Source organism: Salvelinus alpinus, chromosome 21, assembly GCF_045679555.1.
Source record: "Salvelinus alpinus chromosome 21, SLU_Salpinus.1, whole genome shotgun sequence".
NCBI classification, from domain to species: Eukaryota; Metazoa; Chordata; class Actinopteri; order Salmoniformes; family Salmonidae; genus Salvelinus; species Salvelinus alpinus.
In genome coordinates, this window is record NC_092106.1 from 4,178,315 (window position 1) to 4,190,839 (window position 12,525).

The window sequence follows — 12,525 nt, forward strand, 5'->3', positions numbered from 1 at the left end:
ATCCAATTGGTAGTTACAGTCTTGTCTCGTCGCTGCAACTCCCATACGGACTCGGGAGAGGCGAAGGTCAAGAGCCGGGCATCCTCCGAAACACAACCCAACCAAGCCGCATTACTTCTTGACACAATGCCCACTTAACCCGGAAGCTAGCCGCACCAATGTTATGTAGGAAACACCGTACACCTGGCGACAGTGTCAGCGTGCATTACGCCTGGCCCGCCACAGGAGTCGCTTCGTATGAAGAGGAGGAGGAACACCGTTACAGAACCACCCACCAATCCAGGACCAAGCAGCAACAACAGGAGAGGCTGAATTATTTGGAGAAATGGACATGGGAGGAAGACCTAGAAGGCAAAGGACCCTGGGCGCAGCCAGGAGAATATCGCCGCCCCAAAGAGGAGCTGGAGGCAGCTAAAGCTGAGAGGCGGCGATATGAGGAGGCAGCAAGGAAGCAAGGCTGGAGGCCGGAGAATCAAGCCCAAAACCGGCGTTATGAGGGGACGCGTCTAGCACGGAAGCCCGAAAAGCCCGTGAGTACTACCCAAAAATTTATTGGGGGGGGAGTAAGAGGTAGTGGGCCAAGGGTAGGTAGGAGACCTGCGCCCACTTCACAGGCTAACCGTGGAGAGCGGGAGTACGGGCGAACACCGTGTTACGCAGTAGAGCGCACGGTGTCTCCTGTACGTGTGCATAGCCCGGTGCGGGTTATTCCACCTCCCCGCACTGGTAGGGCTAGATTGAGCGTTGAGCCGGATGTCATGAAGCCGGCCCTACATATCTGGCCACCAGTACGTCTCCTCGGGCCGGCTTACATGGCACCAGCCTTACGCATGGTGTCTCCGGTTCGCCTACATAGCCCGGTGCGGGTTATTCCACCTCCCCGCACTGGTCGGGCGACGGGGAGGCTCAATGCTCAAGGGAGCCAGTACGCTTGCACGGTCCGGTATTTCCGGCGCTACCTCCCCGCCCCAGCCCAGTACCACCAGTGCCTACACCACGCACCAGGCTTCCAGTGCGTTTTCAGAGCCCTGTTCCTCCTCCACGCACTCTCCCTATGGTGCGTGTCTCCAGCCCAGTGCCTCCAGTTCCGGCACCACGCACTAAGCCTCCTGTGCATCTCCAGAGCCCTGTACGCACTGTTCCTTCTCCCCGTACTCGTCCTGATGTGCGTGCACTCAGCCCGGTGCCACCAGTGCCGGTACCACGCACCAGGCCTATAGTGCGCTTCGAGAGGTCAGTGTGCCCTGTCCCTGCTCCCCGCACTAGGCTTGAAGTGCGTGTCTCCAGTCCGGTGCCTCCAGTTCCGGCACCACGTACCAGGCCTACAGTGCGTCTCAGCCGGCCAGAGTCTGCCGTCTGCCCAACGGCGCCTGAACTGTCCGTCTGCCAAGCGCCGCATGAACTGCCCGTCTGTATTGAGCCTTCAAAGCCGCCCGTCTGCCATGAGCCTGCAAAGCCGCCCGTCTGCCATGAGCCTACAGAGCCTTCCGCCAGACAGGAGCCGCTAGAGCCTTCCGCCAGACAGGAGCCGCTAGAGCCTTCCGCCAGACAGGAGCAGCCAAAGCCTTCCGCCAGACAGGATCAGCCAGAGCCATCCGTCTCCGCAGCGCCATCTGAGCCATCCGTCTCCGCAGCGCCATCTGAGCCATCCGTCTCCGCAGCGCCATCTGAGCCATCCGTCTCCTCAGCGCCGTCTGAGCCATCCGTCTCCCCAGCGCCGTCTGAGCCATCCGTCTCCCCAGCGCCGTCTGAGCCATCCGTCTGTCCCGAGCCATTAGAGCCGCCCGTCTGTCCCGAGCCGTCAGAGCCGTTAGTCAGTCAGGAGCCGCTAGAGCCATTCGTCAGTCAGGATCTGCCAGAGCCGCCAACCAGACAGGATCTGCCAGAGCCGCTAACCAGACAGGATCTGCCAGAGCCGCCAACCAGACAGGATCTGCCAGAGCCGCCAACCAGACAGGATCTGCCAGAGCCGCCAACCAGACAGGATCTGCCAGAGCAGCCAACCAGACAGGATCTGCCAGAGCCGTCAGCCAGCCATGAGCGTCCAGAGCCGTCAGCCAGCCATGAGCGTCCAGAGCCGTCAGCCAGCCGTGAGCGTCCAGAGCCGTCAGCCAGTCGTGAGCTGCCCCTCAGCCCAGAGCGGCCATTTATCCAGAACTGCCCCTCAGTCCAGAGCTGTCTCTCTGTCCGGAGCTGCCCTTCAGTCCGGAGTTGCCCCTCTATCCTGAGCTACCTCTCTATCCTGACCTACCTCTCTGTCCTGTGCTATATCTCTGTCCTGAGCTACCTTATCCCGGTGCTGCCCCTTGTCCCGGTGCTGCCCCTTGTCCCGGTGCTGCCCCTTATATTAAGGTTACCATTAAAATTAAGTGGGTGTAAGATGAGGGTGGTCATTCTAAGGGGGAGACGTAAGCTGGCATTGACTATGGTGGGGTGGGGACCTCGCCCAGAGCCTGAGCCACCACCGTGGTCAGATGCCCACCCAGACCCTCCCCTAGACTTTGTGCTGGTGCGCCCGGAGTTCGCACCTTGAGGGGGGGATTATGTCACGTTCCTGACCTGTTTTCTGTTAGTTTTGTATGTGTTAGTTGGTCAGGACGTGAGTTTGGGTGGGCAGTCTATGTTTTCTGTTTCTATGTTGGTTTAAAGGGTGACCTGATATGGCTCTCAATTAGAGGCAGGTGGTTGTCATTTCCTCTGATTGAGAGTCATATTAAGGTAGGTGTTTTCACACTGTTTGTTGTGGGTGGTTGTCTTCCGTGTCTGTGTATGTTGCGCCACACGGGACTGTTTCGGTATGTTTGTTCGTTCGGTTTTTGTGTAGTCTGTTTTCCCGGTTCGTGCGTTCTTCGTGTTACATGTAAGTTCTTACGTTCAGGTCAGTCTACATCGTTTATTGTTTTGTTAGTTAGTCAAGTATAGTTTGTTTTCGTCTTGTTTAAATAAATATCATGTCATATCACAACGCTGCGCCTTGGTCGAATCACTACTCCTCCTCTTCGTATGAAGAGGAGGAGGAACACCGTTACACTGGAGTTGAGTCAGTATATTGGCAGCAGCCACTCAATGTTAGTGGTGGCTGTTAAACAGTCTGACGGCCTTGAGATAAAAGCTGTTTTTCAGTCTCTCGGTCCCTGCTTTGATGCACCTGTACTGACCTCACCTTCTGGATGATAGCGGGGTGAACAGGCAGTGGCTCGGGTGGTTCTTGTCCTTGATGATCGTAATGGCCTTCCTGTGACATCGGGTGGTGTAGGTGTCCTGGAGGGCAGGTAGTTTGCCCCCAGTGATGCGTTGTGCAGACCTCACTACCCTCTGGAGAGCCTTACGGTTGTGGGCGGAGCAGTTGCTGTACCAGGCGGTGATACAGCCCGACAGGATGCTCTCGATTGTGCATCTGTAGAAGTTTGTGAGTGCTTTTGGTGACAAGCCGAATTTCTTCAGCCTCCTGAGGTCTTCACAACGCTGTCTGTGTGGGTGGACCAATTCAGTTTGTCCGTGATGTGTACGCCGAGGAACTTAAAACTTACTACCCCCTCCACTACTGTCACGTCGATGTGGATAAGGGGGTGCTCCCTCTGCTGTTTCCTGAAGTCCACAATCATCTCCTTTGTTTTGTTGACGTTGAGTGTGAGGTTATTTTCCTGACGCCACATTCCGAGGGCCCTCACCTCCTCCCTGTAGGCCGTCTCGTCGTTGTTTGTAATCAAGCCTACCACTGTAGTGTCGCCCGCAAACTTGATGATTGAGTTGGAGGCGTGCATGGCCACGCAGTCGTGGGTGAACAGGGAGTACAGGAGAGGGCTCAGAACGCACCCTTGTGGGGCCCCAGTGTTGAGGATCAGCGGGGTGGAGATGTTATTACCTACCCTCACCACCTGGGGGCGGCCCATCACGATGTCCAGTACCCAGTTGCACAGGGCGGGGTCGAGACCCAGGGTCTCGAGCTTGATGACGAGTTTGGAGGGTACTATGGTGTTAAATGCTGAGCTGTAGTCGATGAACAGCATTCTCACATAGGTATTCCTCTTGTCCAGATGGGTTAGGGCAGTGTGCAGTGTGGTTGCGATTGCGTCGTCTGTGGACCTATTGGGGCGGTAAGCAAATTGGAGTGGGTCTAGGGTGTCAGGTAGGGTGGAGGTGATATGGTCCTTGACTAGTCACTCAAAGCACTTCATGATTACGGAAGTGAGTGCTACGGGGCGGTAGTCGTTTAGCTCAGTTACCTTAGCTTTCTTGGGAACAGGAACAATGGTTGCCCTCTTGAAGCATGTGGGAACAGCAGACTGGGATAAGGATTGATTGAATATGTCCGTAAACACACCAGCCAGCTGGTCTGCGCATGCTCTGAGGACGCGCCTGGGGATGCCGTCTGGGCCTGCAGCCTTGCGAGTTAACACGTTTAAATGTTTTACTCACGTCGGCTGCAGTGAAGGAGAGTCCGCAGGTTTTGGTAGCGGGCTGTGTCAGTGGCACTGTATTGTCCTCAAAGCGAGCAAAGAAGTTATTTAGTCTGTCTGGGAGCAAGACATCCTGGTCCTCGACGGGGCTGGTTTTCTTTTTGTAGTCCGTGATTGACTGTAGACCCTGCCACATACCTCTTGTGTCTGAGCCGTTGAATTGCAACTCTACTTTGTCTCTATACTGATGCTTAGCTTGTTTGATTGCCTTGCGGAGGGAATAGCTACACTGTTTGTATTCGGTCATGTTTCCGGTCACCTTGCCCTGGTTAAAAGCAGTGGTTCGCGCTTTCAGTTTCACACGAATGCTGCCATCAATCCACGGTTTCTGGTTTGGGAATGTTTTAATAGTTGCTGTGGGTACGATATCGCCGATGCACTTCCTAATGAACTCGCTCACCGAATCAGCGTATTCGCCAATGTTGTTGTTGGACGCAATGCGGAACATATCCCAATCCACGTGATCGAAGCAGTCTTGAAGCGTGGAATTAGATATGTCGGAGCAGCGTTGAACAGACCTGAGCGCGGGAGCTTCTTGTTTTAGTTTCTGTCTGTACGCTGGAAGCAACAAAATGGAGTCGTGGTCAGCTTTTCCGAAAGGAGGGCGGGGGAGGGCTTTGTATGCATCGCGGAAGTTAGAATAACAATGATCCAGGGTTTTACCAGCCCTGGTTGCGCAATCGATATGCTGATAGAATTTAGGGAGTCTTGTTTTCAGATTAGCCTTGTTAAAATCCCCAGCTACAATGAATGCAGCCTCAGGATATGTGGTTTCCAGTTTACATAGAGTCAAATAAAGTTTGTTCAGGGCCATCGATGTGTCTGCTTGGGGGGGAATATATACGGCTGTGATTATAATCGAAGAGAATTCCCTTGGTAGATAATGCGGTCGACATTTGATTGTGAGGAATTTTAAGTCAGGTGAACAGAAGGATTTGAGTTCCTGTATGTTGTTATGATCACTCCACGTCTCGTTAATCATAAGGCATACCCCCCCCCCCGCCCCTCTTCTTACCAGAAAGATGCTTGTTTCTTTCATCGCGATGCGCCAAGAAACCAGCTGGCTGCACCGACTCCGATAGCGTCTCTCGAGTGAGCCATGTTTCCGTGAAGCAAAGAACGTTACAGTCTCTGATGTCTCTCTGGAAGGCAACCCTTGCTCGGACTTCGTCAACCTTGTTGTCAAGAGACTGGACATTGGCGAGTAGTATGCTAGGGAGTGGTGCGTGATGTGCCCGTCTCCGGAGCCTGATCAGAAGACCGCTTCGTTTGCCCCTTTTACGGCGACGTTATTTAGGTTCGCCGGCTGGGATCAGATCCATTGTCCTGGGTGGAAGGCAAACACAGGATCCGCTTCGGGAAAGTCATATTCCTGGTCGTAATGTTGGTAAGTTGACGTTGCTCTTATATCCAATAGTTCTTCCCGACTGTATGTAATAAAACCTAAGATTACCTGGGGTAACAATGTAAGAAATAACACGTAAAAAAACGAAATACTGCATAGTTTTCTAGGAACGCGAAGAGAGGCGGCCATCTGTCGGCGCCGGAAGTTACACAATAAATGTTCGTTTTGTTCAATAAAGTCCCTTTTTATGTCCAAAAACCTCGCCTAACGCTCCTTAAATTGGCGCGTTATGTTCAGTAATGCATTGTCTCAAATAACGTCGGTGAAATTGCAGAGAGCCAAATCAAATTACAGAAATACTCATCATAAACATTGAAGAAAGTGTTATACATAGGATTAAAGATTATCTTCTTGTTAATCCAGCCGCTGTGTCAGATTTCAAAAAGGCTTTACGCCGAAAGCAAACCATACTATTATCTGAGGATAGCACCCCATCAAACAAACACAGACAATCATATTTCATCCCGCCAGGCTCGACACAAAACTCAGAAATAACAATATAATTCATGCCTTACCTTTGAAGATCTTCTTTTGTTGGCACTCCAATATGTTCCATAAACATCACAAATGGTCCTTTTGTTCGATTAACTTCTCACGAGTCACCAACCCTGATCCGGTAGCACCCCCCACCCCCCACCCCACTGAGTAGCATAGCTAGCATAGCGTCACAAGTAACTTGTAGCATCTAAATATCATTAAATCACAAGTCTAAGACACCAGATGAAAGATACAGGTCTTGTGAATAAAGCCACCATTTCAGATTTTTAAAATGTTTTACAGGGAAGACACAATATGTAAATCTATTAGCTAACCACGTTAGCAAAGGACACGATATTTTTACTCCCAACAGCTTTTTCCTGCGTCAGTAGCTATCACTAATTCGACTAAATAAAAATATATATAGCCACTAACCAAGAAACAACTTCATAAGATGACAGTCTGATAACATATTTATGGTATAGCATAGTTTTTTTTTTGAAAAATGTGCATTTTTCAGGTATAAATCACAGTTCTACATTGCAGCTGCAATCTGAAATAGTGCTGACCCAGCCAGAACAATTACAGAGACCAACGTCATATAACGAATTACTCATCTTAAAACATTTCAGAAAAATACACAGCGTACAGATATTGAAAGCCCAACATCTGGTGAATCCAAACAATATTTCAGATTTATGAAATGTTTTATAACGAAAACAAAATGTAGCGCTAAATTAGCATAGCTATACCAGGCAGATTCGGCTAGGCGCCCACGGCCAGTTCACATGCACAACAGATATGATATAACATCGTAAATTGGGTCTTACTATGGCTGATCTTTCATCAGAATGTTGATCAAAGTGTCCTTTGTCAAGATGAGTCGTTGGTTCCGTTCAGAATTGTTCCTTTCCCACTCCATTTAGCACAGGTACCGGTCGAGTGGCACGGATCTCTCAAACGTAAATAAATTCAGACAACGGAACACCACAAAACTCCCGAAAAAATTCAAATAATCTGATTAAACTATATTGAAAAAACATACATTACGATGATCTGGTCACATGTATCAAACAAACTTCGAGACGGAGATAGTTTTCATCCATAATGGCCGCACAACAGAAGACAATCGCAGCTACAAGTCGCACGATTTAGACAACCGGAAGTTGTCGGTCACGCCAAAGAATTAGCTCTCATTTCACGTCAGTCCCAGATAAACAAGATATTTTTCCTCTGACGTCCTCTTGACACCCAGAGGAAGGCCAATGAGGTGTGTTTCGGGTCATAGGGGGCACGACCATATATAGGCAGAGCGTTGAAGCTGGCATACACATCTTGCTTTTTTCTTCTTGGTCATGGAAAGTGCTGTCAAATGACTTCTGTATCACTCAGAGACAAAATTGAAACGGTTTTAGAAACTAGAGATTGTTTTCTTTCCAATGGTATTATTTATATGCATATAGTAAGAGCAATAATTGAATAAGAGGCAGTTTAATCTGTAGAGCAAATTATGCTAATGGGAAAATAGCACCCCCTGTATTCTCAAGAAGTTAATTCCGTCGTTATATCTCCAAAATGTCCATTTATTTGGCGTGTTTGATCTAGAAAAACACCGGTTCCAACTCGCGCAACATGACAACAAAATATCTCATAAATTACCTGTAATCTTTGTCCAAACAACTTTCCTAATACAACTTTAGGTATTTTTTTACGTAAATAATCTATAAAATTTAAGAAGGGATAAACTACGTTCAATAGCGGATAAAAACAAAGTGGAGCGAGCTTTCAGGTCGTGCGCCTCAACCACAACAGTACACTTCACTCGACCCTCGTTCTGAACTGCCTTACTTCTTCATTTCTCAAAGGAAAAACATCAACCAATTTCTAAAGACTGTTGACATCCAGTGGAAGTGATAGGAACTGCAAGCAAGTGCCTTAGAAATCTAGATTTCCATTGAAAATTCATTGAAAAGAGTGACCTCCCCCCAAAAAATCCTGGTTGGTTTGTCCTCGGGGTTTCGCCTGCCAAATAAGTTATGTTATACGCACAGACATCATTCTAACAGTTTTAGAAACTTCAGAGTGTTTTCTATCCAAATCTACTAATGATATGCATATCCTAGCTTCTGGGCCTGAGTAGCAGGCAGTTTACATTGGACACACTTTTCATCCGGATGTGAAAATACCGCCCCCTAGCCTAGAGAGGCTAGCCTACTTCAAGCCCAAGAACACTCAAGAACACGTTCTCCACATCCGACAAGTCCTCCAGTGTCACCTGGAGAACCAGCTATTTGTCAAAGCCGAAAAATGCGAGTTCCATCGCTCCACCATCTCCTTCCTTGGACACATCATTGCTGCTGGGAATGTGCAGATGGATCCGGGAAATGTGAGAGTTCATTGTTTTCCGTGTCTGTGTGTTCCACACAGAACTGTTTCGGTTTTCGTTCGTTCACTTTATTGTTTTGTATTTCAGTGTTCAGTTTGATCCATTAAAGATTCATCATGAACACTTACCACGCTGCGCATTGGTCCTCCGATCCTTGTTACTACTCCTCCTCAGGTGAGGAGGAGGACAGCCGTTACACTCCTCTTCAATGGATGTGCGAAGTTGATGGATATTGGCAGGAACTGGAACACGCTGTAGTACACATCGATCCAGAGCATCCCAAACATGCTCAACGGGTGACATGTCTGAGTATGCAGGCCATGGAAGAACTGGGACATTTTCAGCTTCCAGGAATTGTGTACAGATTCTTTCGACAGGGGGCTGTGTCAATTTTCAAAATAAACAATTTTGGTTTTGTGTTATTATTATTATTAAATTACGTGGAAACCTAATGAGAACTTTTGGGGAATGTTCTCTGGTTGTTGTTACAGATGTTGTGCACAACATTTTAGTGAATGTTAGGATAACATTCCAAGGATATTTAATAAAAAATAAAAAAACGTATTTGAATGTTTTTGGGATGTTATCATCCTCATGTTAGATAAAACCCTAACTAGAACTTAATGGGAATCTTAGATAATGTTCTGGGTATGTTCCCAGTTTGCTGGGATTGCAATCACTGTATATCTCAAACACATCAACTCATACATTTGGATGGAGATGTCAAATTAATTTCGCAATGATTACATTTTAATGAACCCCAGTCATACAAAATCAAAATGAGTGGTCTCATTGTATACACATGAAGTCATGAGCGGCTATCAATGGCGTATTCATTGAACTGACACCGTGTCAGATTTTCCATCAAGGGCACACTGGCATTTAGGGTTTGCATGCAACCAAGACAATCTGTATTTCAAACATACTGTAAGTCATCCTCTTTTACCATTGGCTACCATTGTCCCACATCTACTATGGCTATAGTGCCATACAGACCCATTAGCAGTTATCAATTTGTCACAGTGTGCAGTCACTTTTTATAAACTGTCCTAATATGAGTAATTGATTGTAGTCTACCTTTTCTTACCAATAACTGCTGCCTTGCTTTGCTTTGGTGGCTATACTGCTTTAGAGTCCTGGATGACATCCAACTTGCTTTTAAAGACATTCTATACGTGTCAATGGCTGGAACCTGTCAGATGATCTTGTCTGTATTTGACATGCATCAAGTTCCAATTATATGTTAAGTCGTAATTGTCTAAGGCGTATGCTTAAGGCGTACGATAGTAAGGTGTAGGTTTTCTAACGTCCTAACACTGTAGGCTACGGAAGAATGATTCATTCACACTATTTCCTTTGTCTTGTTTACTATAAGGTCACGTTCCATGGTCTCTATGGCTCTGTGTCTCTGTCTCTTTATCTTTTTGGGGGGTTCCGCTAGGGGGCCGAAACACAGTGACCTTCAGCTAATGGGTTCATGTTTTCCAATTTCCTTTTCAGACATTGTACTTGAAATGAAAGTAAGTGAAAGTGTCTGCAGCACGTCCATTCTTGTACAGCTGCTGTTTCAGATCAACTGAGATGTCATTCGGCAATCAAGGAAACTACACAAGCAGGAACACACGCGTGCGCGCACGCCGGCAAACACAAACGTACCATGCACGCCGCATGCACACACGTGCACACACACAAGGAAACCACACAAAAGGAAACCACACAAATCTGATAAGGATCACTAATGCTTTGCCAAAAAAGGATTTTTACATTTTTTATTTAACCTTTATTTAACTAGGCAAGTCAGTTAAGAACAAATTCTTATTTACAGTGACGGCCTACCCTGGCCAAACCCGGACGGAAGGCGGTATGAAAGAACCAGAAGGGAGTCAAATGAGATCAGAAGAGTTTGTAAATACACTGAAAACATATATAAACGCAACATGCAACAATTTTTAAGATTTGACTGTTACAGTTCATATAAGGAAATCAGTCAATTGAAATACATTCATTAGCCCCTAATCTATGGATTTCACATGACTGGGAATACAGATATGCATCTGTTGGTCACAGACAGCTACCTTGAAAAAAATGTAGGGGCGTGATTCAGAAAAACAGTCAGTATCTGGTGTGACCACCATTTGCCTCATGCAGGGCGACACATCTCCTTCGCATAGAGATGATCAGGTGGTTGATTGTGGCCTGTGGAATGTTGTCCCACTCCTCTTCAATGGCTGTGCGAAGTTTCTGGATATCGGCAGGAACTGGAACACTCTGTCGTACACATCGATCCAGAGCATCCCAAGCATCCTCAGTGGGTGACATGTCTGGTGAGCAGACAGGCCATGGAAGAACTGGGACATTTTTAGATTCCAGGAATTGTGTATAGATCCTTTCAACATGGGGACGTACATTACAAATTCGAAACCAAGATGACGTAGCAGTCGGAAGGGTGTTTGTCTTGTCCCGTGCAAATAGTTGTTTTTCTTGTTTTTTCTCGTATATATTTCGTATATATTTTAATCTCCCTTTCCATCTACGGACTGAATATACTTTCCTGCAGCCCGCCTCACCCAATGTGGTAATTCTGAAATTTCCATCCCCAACTACAACAACTGACAAGACAGAACTGCCAAAGGGGGCGGAGTTGCAATCTACTGCAGAGATGATCAGGCCTACCACTGTTGTGTCGTCAGCCAACTTAATGATGGTTTTGGAGTTGTGCTTGGCCACACAGTCGAGGGTGAACAGGGAGTACAGGAGGGGACTATGCAAGCACCCCTGAGGGGCCGCCGGGTTGAGGGTCAGCATGGCGGATGTGTACTCTCACCACCTGGGGGCAGACCGTCAGGAAGTCCAGGATCCAGTTGAAGAGGGAGGTGTTCAGTCCCAGGTTACTGAGCACAGTGATGAGCTTAGTGGGCACTATGTTGTGTTGAATGCTGAGCTTTAGTCAATGAACAGCATTCTCACATATGTGTTCCTCTTGTCCAGGTGGGAGAGGGCAGTGTGAAGTGCAATAGAGATCCAGGGTGTCTGGGCTGATTGTGTTGATGTGAGCCATGACCAGCCTTTCAAAGCATTTCATGGCTACAGATGTGAGTGCTATGGGGAATTTTCCGTCAAGATAGAACTGCTATAGGGGGCGGAGTTGTAATCTACTGTAGAGAGAGCCTGCAGAGTTCTGTCATACTATCCAGGTCTGTGCCCACACATTTCGAGCTTCTACTTTAAAAAATCCCCCTTTCCAGAAATAAGTCTCTCACCGTTGCCGCTTGTTATAGACCCCCCTCAGCCCCCAGCTGTGCCCTGGACACCATATGGGAATTGAATGCCCCTCATCTATCTTCAGTTTGTACTGTTAGGTGACCTAAACTGGGATATGCTTAACACCCCGGCAGTCCTACAAACTAAGCTAGATGCCCTCAATCTCACACAAATTATCAAGGAACCTACCAGGTACAACCCTACATTCGTAACCATGGGCACCCTCATAGATATCCTCCTGACCAACTTGCCCTCTAAATACACCTCTGCTGTCTTCAACCAGGATCTCAGCGATCACTGCCTCATTGTCTGTGTCCGTAATGGGTCCGCGGTCAAACAACCAACCCTCATCACTGTCAATCACTCCCTAAAACACTTCAGCTAGCAGGCCTTTCTAATCAACCTGGCCCGGGTATCCTGGAAGGATATTGACCTCATCCTGTCAGTAGAGGATGCCTGGTTGCTCTTTAAAAGTGCTTTCCTCACCATCTTAAATAAGCATGCCCATTCAAAAAATGTAGAACTAAGAACAGATA